Raw genomic sequence first — 16,705 nt, forward strand, 5'->3', positions numbered from 1 at the left:
AAACATTCTGAGGAGGCCCACATGTGAATGGCTGCAAGAAAGAAAAAGTTACCCATCTTCTCCAGGGTCTGGCTGGAACCACAAAATATTTGGAATAATTTATTAATCGTGTCCAACTCTTTGCAACCCCATGAATCACAGCACGCGAGGCCTCCCTGTCCATCACCAACTCCCGGAGTTCACTCAGACTCACGGCCATCGAGTCAGTGATGCCATCCAGCCATCTCATCCTCTGTCGTCTCCTTCTTCTCCTGCCCCCAATCCCTCCCAGCATCAGAGTCTTTTCCAATGAGTCAACTCTTCGCATGAGGTGGCCAAAGGACTGGAGTTTCAGCTTTAGCATCATTCCTTCCAAAGAAATCCCAGGACTGATCTCCTTCAGAATGGACTGGTTGGATCTCCTTGCAGTCCATGAAATAGTCGCATCACTTCATGGCAAATAGATGGAGAAACAATGGAAACAGTGACAGACTTTATTTTTTTGGGCTCCAAAATCACTGCGGATGGTGACTGCAGCCATGAAATTAAAAGACACTTGTTTCTTGGAAGAAAAGCTATGACAAATTCAGACAGTGTATTAAAAAACAGAGACATTACTTTGCCAACAAAGGTCCATATAGTCAAAGCTATGGTTTTTCTAGTAATCATGTATGGATATGAGAGTTAGACCACAAAGAAGGCTGAGCACCAAAGAATTGATGCTTTCAAACTGTGGTGTTGGAGAAGACTCTTGAGAGTCCCTTGGACAGCAAGGAGATCAAACCAAACAATCCTAAAGGAAACCAATCCTGAATATTCATTGGAAGGACTGATGATGAAGCTGAAGCTCCAATACTTTGGCCACAGACTTATTCTATTCTATTAGAATAGACCTTGATGCTTGAAAAGATTGAAGGCAGGAAGAGAAGGGGATGACAAGAGGATGAGATGGTTGGATGGCATCATGGACTCAATGGACACATTGGAGCAAACTCCAGGAGATGGTGAAAGATAGGGAAACCTGGCATGCTGCAACCCATGAGGTCGCAAACAGTAGGACATGACTAAGCAACTGAATAACAACAACAACAACAAAAATCACGCTTTATACCTTACTGCCTCACCTCCCTTTCTTTGCTTTACGAAAGAAACTAGAATCCAAACCCAGGGAAGATGGTTCTTTGAATCCACCATCTTCTTGATGTGGTCGCTTTCTGAATAAAGCCAATATTCCTCGTCCCAACAACTCATCACTGGATTTATTGGCCTGTCATGCAGCAAGCTGTATGAGCTTGTACTCCCACACTATGATCTCACCTAAACCTAATACTAACCAATAAACATCTCTTTATGTCAATAATATTAGTCATGAGACAAAAACCCATTAGAATGTATAAAATTTAAAAGTGACAATGTAAAGATTTTATGATGATACGAAATAACTGGAATTTTTCATAAACTGCTGGTGGGAATGAAAAAATGAACAACCACTTTGGAAAGTAGTTTGGTTGTTTCTGAAAATGCTGACATAACCTATCATGCTGCTGCTGCTGCTGCTGCTAAGTCGCTTCAGTCGTGTCCGACTCTGTGCGACCCCATAGATGGCAGCCCGTCAGGCTCCCTCTTTCCTGGGATTCTCCAGGCAAGAACACTGGAGTGGGTTGCCATTTCCTTCTTCAATCATACCACCCAGCTATTCCATTTCTAGGTAATTACTCATGAGGAAGGTAAATATATATACAAACAAAGGCTTGAACACAGATATTCATGAAGCAGCTTTACTTGCAATAGTCAAACACTGGAAACAATTGAGATGTCTTGAAGCACGGGAGTGAATGAAAAAGATGCTGAATAGCCATACAGTGAAAAGGACTACTATCCAGAAGACACATACAACAAAGATAAATCTCAAAACCATTATGTGAGTGAATGGGACTGCACACATGCGTCCACACTGAAATATTACTTTGTATAAAATCTAAGCCCTGCAAGCAAACCTATACCTACAGACAATGATTTCCTGCAAATAGAGGACAGGGTGCTGATTGGAAAAGGACACAGGAGAAATGACAGAAGTGATTTTTATCTGGATTGTGGTGGTGGTTTCATGCGTGTGTACAGCTGTCAAATCTTATCTAATTGTTGTCTGTTTTTTGTATTTGAGGTTGTTTGTATTAATATATGTTGTACCTTAGCCAAGTTTAAGGGAAAAAAAACTCAGTGGAGGACTACAAGAAACCTAAATGAACTAAATTCCAAAGTAAATAGACAAGAAGCCCCAGGAGAGATGAGACCTGTGCTATTTTCATCCCAGAAGAAGTAGTGGAAGATGCAAAATCTCCCAAAGGTCAGAGGCTTTTTATCAGACTTTTAGCAGCTGCAGGAGAGACCAGAACACCAAGAACCCCTCAGCTAAGATGCATATGTGGTATATGACACACACACCTGATACATGACGTGAGGAGAGGAAGAAAAAAGTGACCCACAACCAAGAGAAAACAGTCAACAGAAAGAGACCGAGAAACGGCCCAGATGTTGTTATCAGACAGAACTTTAAAACAATCATGAGAAATATACATTAGAATCCAGTGGTATAGTTGAATAGCAGCCATAAGAGGGGTTTCCATTAAGAAACAGAATGCAAAGAAAAAGAAACAATTGGAAATGCTAAAAATCACAGAAATAAAGAATTCCATTTAACATCAAAGGAAAGGATCAGTGAACATGAAGTCAAGTTAACAGAAATAACTCCAACAAAGCCACAAAGAGAACAAAGAGTGATCAAATAGATCTGAAATCTGTAAGACAACATCTAAAGGCCTAACATATATGCATTTAGAGTCCAGAAAAAAAAGAGAGGAAATGGAAGTAGAAAAAAATTTGAACAAATAATGGCTGGAAACATTCCTTATTTAATGATAGTATCAAACACAGATCCAAGAAGTTCATTAAAACCCACACATGATAAACACAAAGAAAACTACACCTAGACATAATGGTATCAGCCCTCTGAAATTCAAAGATAAAAAGAAAACTTTAAAAAAAAATATCCAGAGGTTAAAAAAGAAACAGAGAGGAAATGATATGATCTGAACTTACTTTTCACTAAAGCAATAAAGACTAGCAGATAGTGCAACAAAAATGTATGGGCTGAAAGAAGAAAAAACTCTTTACCTTAAGTTGTAAATCCAACAAAATATTCTTTAAGAGTTACTATGAAAACAATTTCCTGAACATCACAGTCATAACTTTAGACTGGTGAAGAATTTAATGATACTTTTATTTTAATTAAACAATATTTCTATCATTTGTATTAAATGTATTAATTTTTCTTGTCTTATGTATTTTATTTGGAAGTTCATAAACCATCAAAATCCAACTCTAAAGCTCATTATGCTACAGAGTCTAATCTGACTATTTTAAAAACAAACACTATTGATTATATGCAAGCCATCAGAAACACTTATATGTAAGTAGTTAAGGTGGTAAACATAGTTTTTAAAAGATGCTTGGCTAAAAAGACTGGTTCCACCACTAATTTGATGTATGATATTTAGGCAAATTACTTTTCTGCTCTTGACTTTGCTTCCGCATCTTAAATTAAATGATGAGGGTAGAACAATTCCTGAGGGGTTCAAGAAGGGTAATTCGGTTTTACCAGTGCTTGGAATATAGTATGTACTTAATGAATGTTGACTATTATTGCCTGAAATTAGGTTTACATCTTTCTAGCCCCTTGATGTTTCTTTGTTCAAGGCTTGGTTACCAAAGCAGTAGTTGTCAAAGTGTGCAAAGTTCTGCACACCCTGGGGGAAGTCTCAAGAGTCACTCACAGAACATGCACAGCTGCCTTCATGCCAGCGCTCAGATACCCTGTGTCCTTCTCATTCTCATTCTCTCCCAAGGGCACTGTGCAGCTTCCTGGAAGTCACATGACAGCTGCAATGCCATCATTCTACAACTAATGAAATGCCGCCTGTGTAGACTTTTCTAGGGTAGGAGCTTTAAGGTATGAATGTTATAAATGTATGTATTTGGGGGAGGTAAACTTGGTTTGTTCTCAGAACTTCTACTGTGCTCTTTCTCCCTATCATTGGCTGTACTTGCTCTGATCTCTGTTAACTTCATTATTATCCAATAAATCATTATTCTGAAATTCCCGAGTTGTTCTTACACCTACATGTAAACACAAGAAGTAACCACTCTTGTGGGTTTTGTTTTGCAGTGATGTTAAATTATAGTAACTTTTCTTAATTTGAAATTTTCAGCTTAACAGTTATTATTCTAAAATTTAATAATATTTATTCTAATTTAAAGAATAATTTATTTATAGTTTTCCTCTATTTAAGGACAGATTTTTGGCTTGAAAAGAGAGAACTGGAAAACTTCCTCAACCCACAGCTGCACCGTGTACATCTACCATGGTTGTTGGACAGCTTCCCAATACTTCAAGTTTTCTTGATGAGATCATGGTGATATTAATTAATGTGATTATTCTCCTATTCTATAATAAAGTGTAGTTTGTCAACATCTGGAAGATCTGCAAAACAAGGGACCAGAATTTTCCAGTGACCATGATGTTCCAAACTCATGCAGGAATAAAGGCTCCATTCACAGAAGGATGGATTTTAATGGCTTCAGATCCCATATGACAAGCAACCTTTATGAAATGATCACTCTTCAAATTTCAAAAATTTTATACCAAAAGAGTATCTATAGCTGTATTAAGACACATGAAACCACTCCTCTCTTATCAGTTGTGCTTCAGGGTAAGGCTGGATTTTTTCATACACTTCAACTGGAACAACCTGAATGTGTTAAATATTGAAAATATATTCCTTTTTAGTTCAAACAATTATATACTGATTGTGAGTTATTTTACCAAATGCATAGTTACTGCTCACAGATGAAAAACCTGAAGTCTCACTAACTGTGTGGCTATACCACCACTTTACCCTCATCTTACACTCACTCTCCATCGACCAAGGATGCACGCTTCTCTCCAATCCTGGACGAGACTCTAACTTTCCTCTTAAAGCTCATATTCTGCCCTGGAATTCATCACAAGTGCCTTCTTTGTGTTCAGTCATTCAGTTGTGTCCAACTCTTTGTGGCCCTATGGACTGTAGCCCACCAGGCTCCTCTGTCCATAGCATTTTCCAAGCAAGAATACTGGAGTGGTTGCCTTTTCCTACTCTAGGGGATCTTCCAGACCCAGGGAACAAACCTGCGTCTCTTGCATCTCCTGCTTTGGCAGGCAGATTCTTTACTACTGAGCCCCCTGGGGAGCCCATGCTTTCTTTAAGACCTTTCTTTATAATTATTCTACCTACATAAAATCTTTAATCTTTCTGTCTCTCTGAACTCCTGGATTTACCCATCCATCGAACCATTCATTTATTCATTTGTTCATACATCCTGCAAGTTATTTATTAAGCACCTATTATTGCATTCTAAAGGAATTTCAGGAATTAAAAACAAAACCAAACGAAAACAAGCCAACACTAGATCATAAAGGAGAGCCTCATGTAGGAGTATGGACAGAATAAAAACACAAATTTAGTGAAGTGTGCTCTATTATGAGGTGTTCTGTGCCATGGGGACACAGAAAAGCCTGTTTTAACCCAGACACAGTACTTTGGTAAGTGCTTCCTCAAAGAAATGACTTAAGATGAGCCTTGTTGAGTAAGTAAGAACAAAGCATAGGAAACAAGAAAAAGGATTCCAAGGAGCAGAAAAATTTGTGCAAAGGAAAAAGGCAAGACAAGAAAGAGTCTGGTGACAAACTGCAGCTAAGACAATATAGCTGTAACACAAATTCAAGTAGGAACATGATTGAAGCATGGGACCAGAGTTAGTTGTAAACTGTGCTGTCAGATTATCCACTTGATGCTCTGAGCGCCACGGGGTTTCTACACCACTTAAAAGGGTGTGTGACACCTACCATGCAGCAAAAATTCTTGGTACTCATGCAATGACCAGTGTTTTTTATCAAGGACAGCTACTGCAAAAAAAAAAAAAAAAAAGCCAAATGCCATTTTACTGTGTGTAAAACACATTGACAGCACCCCAGCTCCCAACATCTACCATGCACTGAAACAGAGCCAATATTAAGACAAGAAGAACTAAACAGATTTTACTTGGTTTGATTTAGATAGATAATCAAAGCAGGTGAGCAAAAATGTTCTAGCCACCTCCAGTTAGGACATTCCTTCGCCAGCAAAGAAGAAAACTAATAGGGAAGAAAGATATAGAACAGTTACCCTGTGTCCACTCCAAAGGAATGGATCAATCCAAAAGAGTTGACCGTGGGGCAGGACCAATAGTAGAGAAACTTTTGTAGAGTGTGACCTTATGACACCTGTGATAGCCAGCCTTCTTGTTCCTGGACAAGCCGTCAGGTGAGTTGTAGGGATAATCCAGCCTAAGTAAAATAAACTAGGACAGAGGTGGAGAGAGATAGTGACTTCAGCTAGGATGGCCTGCTACCCTCAGACTCTATCCAAAACTATCACATCTTGCTCCAGTGGGAAAATTCTTTAGCATAAGATGACACAGTAAGAGCTTAAGAACATTATTCTAAACAGTCCCCACAAAAAAGACCCAGAAATAGAGGCTGTGGCATATTAAACTGTTATTTGCTGTGGAGATAAACAAAGAATGTTAATTATCATTAGTGACTGCAAATATTTTAAGACATTGAAAAAAATGAATTTTTCCCCAGAATTTTCATGGTGAGGACTGCCTTTTGCTGATCACACTTGGAAACATACAGTGCTAATCCAGCATAAAAATCTGTTGCCTCAAATCTTGACACATCAAGTCTCAATAGTGTTAGTATATTTATCCAAGTGTCTTCCACATTACATTTGTAATCCATGGTGAAGAATTAACCGAGATGGCTGGATGGCATCACCGACTCGATGGACGTGAGTTTGAGTGAACTACAGGAGTTGGTGATGGACAGGGAGGCCTGGCGTGCTGCAGTTCATGGGATTGTAGAGTCGGACACGACTTAGCGACTGAACTGAACTGAACTGAAGCTTTATATTCACAAACACATCACTTAAAAGTTCATATTATACTAATGAAACAGTGAAATTGTGTCCCATGTTTACTTAATCATATGAGCTACATATCATTTAACTACTTATAATTGAGCATATCTAAAGTTGCAAAATGGTTGAAAATTGAGAATAAGGAGCTAACAATTCCAGTGCATACATATAAAATTAGACTAGTAACACAACAAAGCTAATAAAAATACACAGCACTAGAACTTTGCTGGTGGTCCAGGGGTTAAGAATCCGCCTTGCAATGCAGGGCACACAGGTTTGATCCCTTGTTGGGAAATGAGGAACCCCCATACTAAGCCCATGCGCCAAAGTTAGAGAGTCTGTGCACTGCAACAAAAGATACGATGCAGCCAAGTAAGTAAACAAATCTTTTTAAAAGACAGAGTATTAAAGTTCTAAGCTTTGTCAACCTCATGGATGGAAACACCCGGTGCAAGGTGAGGAGCCACCCAATTTCCTTGTTACGTCTAGAGATGCATTCCAAACTCTGAAGTGTTCAAACTGATATATGAAAGTCTAATTAAAAGTGGTGTCTAAGCCACACAGCCCTTCCTCAAAACTTAAAAAAAAACCCAAAATGGTTTCACATAACCTAAGAAAGAAAGGTTCAGTGTCTATCCTGATCTTGTAACCTAACCCCATTTTACTGTAAATCTTGTTACCAATATTCTCCAACACTCACTGCTCCCAGCTGCCCATTTCACATCATACAACTTCAATCGAATGTTCATGATTTCTGGAGCACTTCTATTACATGTCTGTGAACAGAATGGGAACTAACCTGAGATGGTAACTCCTCCCACTGTAGACAGTTCAGGAAGCCATTGCAGCAGAGGATGAGACAGAGAAACACAAACGCCATATGACATTGTTTATACGTGAGATCTAAAAATGGTGCAAATGAACTTGTTTACAAAACAGAAACAGACCCGCAGACATAGAAAACAAACTTATGGCTACCAAAGGGGAAAGGGAGGGAGAGATAAATCAGGAGTTTGGGATGAACATAAACACACTATTATATATAAAATAGATAAACAAGGACCTACTGTATAGCACAGGGAACTATACTCAATATTTTGTAATAATGTATAAGGGTGAAGAATCTGAAAAGAATAGATATATGTGTATGTATATGTATAACCGATTCGCTTTCCTGTATACCTAAAACTAACACACCATGTAAATCAACTATAGTCTAATAAATAAATTATTGCAGAGAATAATGATAGGATGGGGAGTGAACAGGGAGGTGCAGAGAAACATAACAAGCTCTTGTAGATGTGGAAGAGCAACTAAGGTTCTGGGAAGCAGAGCCCAGACTGAGATGTAAAGGCTGAGTAGGTACCAGCCCCCCTGAAACCCAGAGAGGGGCAGGGAATCTAGAAAAGGATGGGATATCATCCTGTTTCCTGCAAAGGGGCACTACAGAGCTGCAGGGTGTGAAGAACTGCCTATGCAGTTCTCCACCCATAAATGGTTTCACACATTCACATTCACAGCCTCACACACCCTCTCACACTCACACACCTACACTGCCACACACCCGCTCACCCACACACCCTCTCACCCTAACATACTCTCACCCTCGTATATCCTCACACACACACACATACCTTCACACACTCTCATCCACACATACCTCACACACTCACACACACTTGCACACCTCTCACACCTACACACTCAGCTGCATCCTGCATGGCCCCTTCCTTTCGTCTGCCTCCGACGCTCTAAATCCTCCCATATATTTATACTCCACAGGTCCTCCAACATCCAGCAACCTCATCCTGCTGTAAAGCCTCCCCTAAGCACCAGCCCTTGCCCAGAAAGCCTTCTTCAGCACCTCCCTCCTGTGGGACTATGGCTTCTGAGGTTCTTGAGAACTTACACAGCTGCAGCACAAATATCAGTCTCCCGGTCGAGTGCTGCTGTGTAATTCTGGGACTGTTCTGGTGCTGGTATATTCCACACACAGACTTTAATTTCCGGCAGGCAGGACTGCCATAAACTTTGCATCCTCCTCAGTGACATACATACTCCATAATACACTTCATCGTGGGGTACAAAAGAGTGGCTAACCTCTGAAAAGTGTGTCCTAAAACATAAAGTAAGCTGAAGCTTTCGAAAAATCATGTGTTTTGAAAAATCACAAATTCAAAATATGTTCTTTCAATTCTTATTCTTATTGCCAGATACAGAAGTGCTAACCGTGTTCTTTAGCTGTGGGAAGAGCACACTGATTGCTGGTGGCAAAGATATGCAAACGATGCTACCTGACTGGACAGGCAGAACTACCAGACGCTGGTATAGTCTCATCTCAGCTCTTCAAGAAAATAGCATGATCTTGGCAAAAGCAAGACAAAAACCTAAGTAACAAATTTAAGGTCCAAGCAAGAGTATGAAGTTAAATATTCCAAAAGAGTTTAAATCCATTAATTTGGAAAAATCTCACCACAAAGTACTGAGAGCATGTGTGGATGTGTACAGTTAAAATCATCTTTTAAAACATTATGATGAAGAGAGCAAGGAATCTGGCCATGGTCTCAGTTCTCAAAACACAGAAGGTGGATTCCACCAACTTTATAGTCAAGAGCACTTGACACTGATTCCAGGCTCTACTCCCACGAGATTCTCAACATTATGGTCTGTACACACTCAAAATGTGAAGCATCGTTACCTACCAGCTAGGGAGACACAGGAACCCATCATTACAGAGGAGCCTAGGATTATTTCCTTCTGTTTTTACAGGTTTACTTGATAGCTAGTCTGCAGAAAGTGGAAATGCATACAGGAATCTGATCAAGTCTGTCACAGAATATACCCACTCGGGCCACACAAAGGAATGTAAACTCTGAGGAATGAGTTACTTGACCATAACACAACATGAACAGCCTTCTAAAGATGGCTGATTAATTCAGGGACTCGTGAGGGGAGGCATCTGGGGTTAAATGTTCTGCCCATTCTCCATTCTGTACAGGTATTGGAAGAACGTATTAATTGATCCTGATTAAATCTGCTCATGCCTCTAAATGAAGAATAGGTAGCCTGTCTCATTGAATTAAAATCTGAAAATATCCTGACCCTCTGGAACAATAGGCTAACTAAAGGTAAAGATTATATTTAGTTCCAGTAAGTATTTTTTAAAGTCCCACATTTAGTGGCTAAACGTGCAAACTGAGGAAAAGAAGTATACTTGCAGAGGAGAATGCAAAACGATGCCTAATTAAACAGTGTATTATGGATGCAAAACATACAGTGGAATAGAGGGCAGATTTGATTTTAGGATGATTTACCATATGGTATTCAGAGGAGATTAATTATGTTAGTCCTTTCCTCTTGCTTCAGCTCTCAGGACCACACTTTCAGAAAAACAGGAATGCATCCAAAAGAGAAATTCCCTAATGATAATAAGATACTCAAACTATGCCAATTAAGGGTGAGTTGAAGAAAATGAACATTACCATAGAGATCTCATGTCCGATTCTTTGTGACCCCATGGACTATACAATCCATGGAATGCTCCAGGCCAGAATACTGTTCCCTTCTCTAGGGGATCTTCCCAACCCAGGTCTCCCACATTGCAGGTGGATTCTTTTGCCATCTGAGCCACCAGGGAAGCCCAGGAATACTGGAGTGGGTAGCCTATCCCTTCTCCAGCAGATCTTCCTGGCCCATGAATTGAACCAGGGTCTTCTGCATTGCAGGCGGATTCTTTACCAACTGAGTTATCAGAGAAGCCATACATGTCTCAAATATTATACATAAAAGCTTTCTGTATAAGTACTCCAAAAGGTAAAAATTTGGATATGAATATCATAAAGGCAAATAGTATTGCTCAATATAAGAAAAGAATTATTATGCTCAGAACAGGTCACATAAAGGAATGCCTTCCACATTCAAGATAAATTTTGGTAAGTAGCTTACTAAATCAATCTTAATATTCACCTTGAATTTGGAAATAAGGTCACCTGCTAAGAATGGAAAAACTAAAGATAATTTGGACTGGAAAACTCTGCCACATGTCTCATGGAGAAATTGATAGGAATTATCCAAGAAAGAATAAAATAACTGCCTGGAGCTATTAACCACCCCTGAAGCTGAAGTTGGAGGGAATCAGAAACTAAGAGGTTTAGCAGCAAGAGAGCAGAGGGATGGAGCACAGCTGACATTTCTTGCCAAAATCATTGCACTGAGTAAAGACAGGAAAACCTGAGAAAATTGGAAATGGCTAAGGAGTAGTCACCAGAGAGGAGGGTATAAGTGGTTTTGAGTAAAGGTGTTTATTGGAAGGACAAGGGGTTGAGGTCAGAAAGAATCTGAAATGCTCAGCTTCTTCAGCTGGGCAGAAAGGCCCAGTGAGGTGGACTGCAGTCCTGTGGATCCAATGCTTAGATGTTGAATTAAGTTATAGGCGATTACAGTTGGTCAAAGTATAGAAAACAAATCCTTTGTTAGTGTAGATTCCCCAGGCAAGTGGAATGTTCAGGAAGTCAATAAGCACAGATCATGGGGATAGCGTAAATGGTGTAAACTTAGAAAGACAAAAGGTAGCTGGGCAGTGGTGGATGAGCGGTTACAAGCAGCTCTGAACCAGCGGCAAGCCCCACGGGGAAAAAAGCACAGCAGTGTTCTTTCCTGCAGGCTTCTCACAAAACAGATGCTAATCCAGAGACAGTATTCCCAAACCAAATACCCACAGCACCAAGGCATCAAAAAACCTGAATCGATAACTATGAAGAAGAAAAAATTATTATGAAGATAACACAATTAAGCTTATTAGGCACCCACCATGTGCCAGGCATCTTGAATCCAAGGATGAATAGCCTGAGGGTGATTTGAGTTTGGTAGTGATGAAGATACATGAACAGGTATTTTTTTAATTGGAGTATAGTTTATTTGCAAAGCTGTCTCCATTTCAGGTGTATAGCACAGTGATCAGTTACACACACACACACACACACACACACATATAGGTATATTCCTTTTCAGACTCTTTTCCCATTATAATTTATTACAAAACATTGAGTATAATTCCCTGTGCTATACAGTAGGTCCCCACTGTTTACCTACTTTATATATATAAAATATATTATATTATATATATAGTAGTTTTGTATGTTAATCCTAAACTCCTAATTTATCCTTTCCCTTCTCTGCTTTGGTAAACATAAGTTTGTTTTCTGTGTCTGTGGGCCTATTTCTGTTTTGTAAATAAGTTCCTTTGTACCAGTTTTTTAGATTTCATATATAAGTGACATCATATGATAAATGTCTTTCTCTGTCTGGGTTACCTGTCTGAATGGGTATTTTTGATGTAAGGCAGGCAGCATAGCGAAAGGGCAAGCAGAATTACGTCAGACCTGGAAAAAATTCAGAATGAAGAAGCTTTCCCTGGTCTGCCCAGACCCCAGGAGTGCTCGCTCCCAAAGCCATTGTCTTCTTTGGGCTTCTTACTAATTCCTACTGTGGTGAGAAGGAGGAGGTGGTGAGTGAATTAACTTGAGTTGCCTTTGATTTTCTGCAAGGGAGGTTTTATTTTAATAATAATAATAAGATTATTAACAAAGAATTCCAGGAAAGCAACTACAAGCAGTTGATAATCACATTTGTGTGTGGGGGTGGGGGGCAGGGGGTGGGGTATGCCCACAAGGGTATATGGCCCAGAGTCCCTCCAGTTTTATAACCTACTACTGCTGGTGGTGACTGGCCTAAAACCCCTCACTCCTAGCAAATACTTCTGTTCATACTCTATAAGCCTCAAGGCTATAGGAAGCACAAGCCTATTGGCCTACACTCAGGGGACAGAGAAATAAACTAGGTCAGACACTTCCAAACTGTTTGAGAAAAACAGAAGAAGCATATGTAAGTCAGGAAAGCCAAAAAATTACTCTAGTGTCAAATGAGTCAACTAGTCTATGAGTGGCTAAATTTATTCATCTAAAGACCTAAAATTGCCAAAAAACTCTTCTTGTATCAAGAGGGAGAGACCCAACCAAAACTACTGCCCAGCCACCTAACAAATGCTTACTGAAAACATCTAGATGGCTAGAGATGAAAAACCAGTTAAATTACTGATATTTTAGAAATAAAAATGTTTCCACAAATATGCAAAAAGTAATAAATAGTAACATTTAACAAAAGTTGCTTGGGTAAATATTTATAATTAAGTGGTATAAAAATCAATGACATAAAAGTTTTATTTCCTAGCAAATAAAAGGAAGCTAAGCAACTTCCTGGCAAATCTGACATTCATAATGGAAATAACGATTTGAATTCACTTACTTCTTTACTTATTAATCCAATATTGGATTAAATCCAATTTTAATTAATGCAATTAATTCCAATTAATTAATCCAATTTTAATTCAATCTTGATTGATTTAAAGTTTTTCAAAATAATGTCTTAACATAAGATCATAGTTATAAGAGACATGAGGACCAAGCCTTGTGAAGCCGCATCTCCTTCTATGTTCTCAAGAATGACAAAAAGGTGCCTTGAACATGTTATTTTATACCCAGGTACCTTGTAGCAGACCTTTAAGGTGCTTCTTATATTCATACATTACAAAACATTATACCATGCATAAGTACTTTCCATTATATTTATGTTGGATTTCAATGAGAGAAAAATAAAATTCCTTTTTCCTCTGTCATGTACTGAAAAAAAGATCTTACAGCACAAGAAGCAGCAGAAGGTAGCCACCTATTAATTACAAATTTCTATTAAATAAAGTTAAGCTACTTAAGTTTCCTAACAGATACATTTTAAAACATACAAGTGGGTCTGTTTTATGTGAGATGCTTAATTGCTGTAACAATATTTAATTATTCTAGAATTTTCCTACACAGGCTTTATGCAAAAAGCCTGCTATTTTGACATGAAAAGAATAGTTTATTTAACTCTGTGGTTTTTATTTTTCTATTGGGCCAAAAATCATTTTAAATTATCTGAGAACCCTGGATTATCTCCCTTAAAATGCAGTGACCGAAATGTTTAAGTAAAATTTCTAGACCCCTGGAAGCAATCCACAAACCAAGCTGTGTAATAACTGAACAGAGTGCAGACTACACCAGCAAATGCCTAATGCCTAAATCACCAAATGCCTAATAAAGTTTGCATGGCTTTTTGACAAATTAAGATTTGCTTTGACATTTTAGACATTCATATTTTTGTTATATTGTTGCCATTATTTACTTTTACCACTCTTCATAATATAGTACCGGAAATGACAACTCCTTAAGAAACAAAAACAAAAGCCGTTTTAGGAAAAGCAACAGATTAGTATTACACTATGAACCAAGATATAAAAATTTACATCCATCACTTGAAGACTCCAACGCTTACCCATGTGTCATCAGAGGATCAAAGATGTTCCTCCTAAGAGCAGTTCTAGTGAAGAGGTAAACATTTAATAAAATCACCATCATGCAACAGACTCTGATACGTTATAAATGAAGCTCTAATTTAGAACTATGTTTTATGACCTGTTCTTAAAATTCCGAAGGAGTTCAGTATTTTGGAAACCAAGATGCACTAGTCACAATTAAGCGACACGTTCAACCTTCTGGTTTTCTTCGGAAGATACACACTGTTCACCAAGTGTAAAAGGAAGGCACAATCCTGTGAAGTGAGGGAGCAAAAGAAGACGCAGGGAATCCATAGCCTGAAACCACGTGACCACAGTGCAAAGCAGCCTCCACACAAGTGCCCCCGCGAGGCTGCTCAGCCCATCCAAGACGGGCTCCGGGCACAGAGACGCAGACCCCTGCTCACTGCTCCCCCAAATCACAGTGGGAATCACACACCCCAAGCAGCAATTAACACACGCGCGAGCGGGCACCCCGACACAGACACGCGCGCTCACAAACACACGCGAACACACACCCCGACATACATGCACAGACACACACGCGCGCAAGCACATTCACTCCTCGGTAGAGCCCCGGCAACCCCCGTGGAAGTTTGAGGGCGGCCCCGCTAAGCTATACCGGATTGAAGCCGCCCGCCCCGTAGGAGCGCGAACCGAGCACCGGCGCAGCGCGGCCTCCCTCTGCGGGCTCCGACCCCCCGGCGCCCGGGCCGTGGGAGAGCATCGTCCAGCTCCCCGCGTTCTCACGCCAGGGCCCCTGGAGCGCAGCCGCCAGTTCGGCGCGGCCCGGCGCCCACCCACAGCTGGCCTTCCGCCCTCGGCCGCCGCGGGTCCCTCGGGCCCTGAGCTGCCCCGGGCGCCGTCTTCTTTGCGCCCTCGCTCCTCCCTGGCGTGGGAACCCGGCCGGCCCCAGGGCTGGACAGCTGGGAGCTCAGGAAGTCTTCCCGGAGGGGAGGGGGATAGGCCTGGGCAGGGGGCCGCGGAGAGGGCCGCTCCCCTGGCAGCCCTGACCCGCGCGGGCACACGGCGACCACTTACTCGGCTGCGTCCCAGACCTCGGGGCTGCGTTCTGGGATCGCCGGTAGCTCCCGGGCGCACCTAGCAGATCCGCGCTGCCAACGCAGAAGGCGAGGGGGCGGCAGCGGTGGGGGATGAGGGGGCGGTGGGCGGGAGAGGAGACCCGGCGGCGGCACCTGCGGGTCCGTGCACCGGTTTCCCCACAGCCAGCGCTTACTCGGCTCCTGCTCAACAGGCGGGGCAGGCGCAAAGCGCTGCAGACCCGGTTCCCGCGCTGCGCCCACGCTCAGCCAGCTCCAGCCTGGGTCTCTCCCAGCGTCTCCATCTCTTTCTCTCTCTCTCTCCCCCCGCCCCAAGGATCCCTTACAGCCTCTCCCTGCTGCCTTTGACTTCTTTTTGGAACCCCTCCCCTTCCCTGCAACGAAAGACTGAAAAAGAAAGTAGAGGCTGAAACGCACCATGGTGAGGTCACTCGAGGCCTCTGTCGGCTCGCGGCGCGCCCTCCTCGCAGGAGTCGGTCGGTCGCCTTGGGTTGGGGTGGGAGGGTTCCCCAAGGCGACTCCCTGCTTTTTGCCCGGAGTCTAGCAGGCGGAGTGGAGAAAAACTGCAGTGAAACCAGATCGTGGAAAATCAGCTCGGTACTGAGTCCCACCCACCACGACGACCCGACTAGGGCCGGGGAACTGAGTCCTCCAGCCGCCCAATCGCTTTCCCAGCAGTTCCTGTGTGGTGACAGACACCAGGGGACGGGGACAAACGAGGGGAAAGGAAAAAGAGGGAGGGAACGCAAGGAAAATTTGGCCCACTTAAAAATATATATTTTCTGCTGTGCACTGGGCCGGAAAAACTGTAGTTCTCCGTAGTTAGAAACTCCAGCATTTCTGCTGGAAATTGGTGTCTGCGTGGATGGAAGACTCCAGCATTTCTGCTGGAAATTGATGTCTGCGTGGATGGTTTTCGTGCCCTGGTTCTCAGGTTAACGCCAATCTACTTTGTAAATGCAGTTCTACGGTTGCAGAGTATTTACATCTTTCCAGTAAGGTCCTGATTCTGCTTGGTTTGGTACATTTAGCTCTGTTTGGTGGGTGTGCAGGGTGTGTGTGTGTATGTATTCCAGCACAGAAAAATAAAGTCTTATATAAATGTTTTTAGTCACCTTTCTGACTAAGAAAAACTCATTATGCTGTTTCATTTTGAATTCATAATTAATCATGATTATTATGCGATCTTTCTTCAAACCCAGGAACTCTGAGATAGATTG

At 41.4% G+C, this 16,705-nt stretch overlaps 1 protein-coding gene across 6 annotated transcripts in view; it reads right to left on the reverse strand.

Moving 5' to 3' along the window:
* Nucleotides 1-16,182, reverse strand: part of GUCY1A1 (guanylate cyclase 1 soluble subunit alpha 1) — a 65,964-nt gene extending 49,782 nt beyond the window's left edge. Inside the window, exon 1 of one of the 6 annotated variants that reach the window (XM_069557325.1) lies at nt 15,903-16,182. The gene's annotated coding sequence lies outside the window, so the exon portion shown is untranslated. Of the gene's footprint in view, nt 1-14,542; nt 14,691-15,465; nt 15,867-15,902 lie in introns of those variants that run through there. The other 5 variants (XM_069557330.1, XM_069557326.1, XM_069557329.1 and 2 more) reach the window with 5 other exon arrangements.
* Between the last annotated feature and the right edge of the window lie 523 nt (nt 16,183-16,705).

This window comes from Ovis canadensis, chromosome 17, assembly GCF_042477335.2.
Source record: "Ovis canadensis isolate MfBH-ARS-UI-01 breed Bighorn chromosome 17, ARS-UI_OviCan_v2, whole genome shotgun sequence".
Classification (NCBI taxonomy): domain Eukaryota; kingdom Metazoa; phylum Chordata; class Mammalia; order Artiodactyla; family Bovidae; genus Ovis; species Ovis canadensis.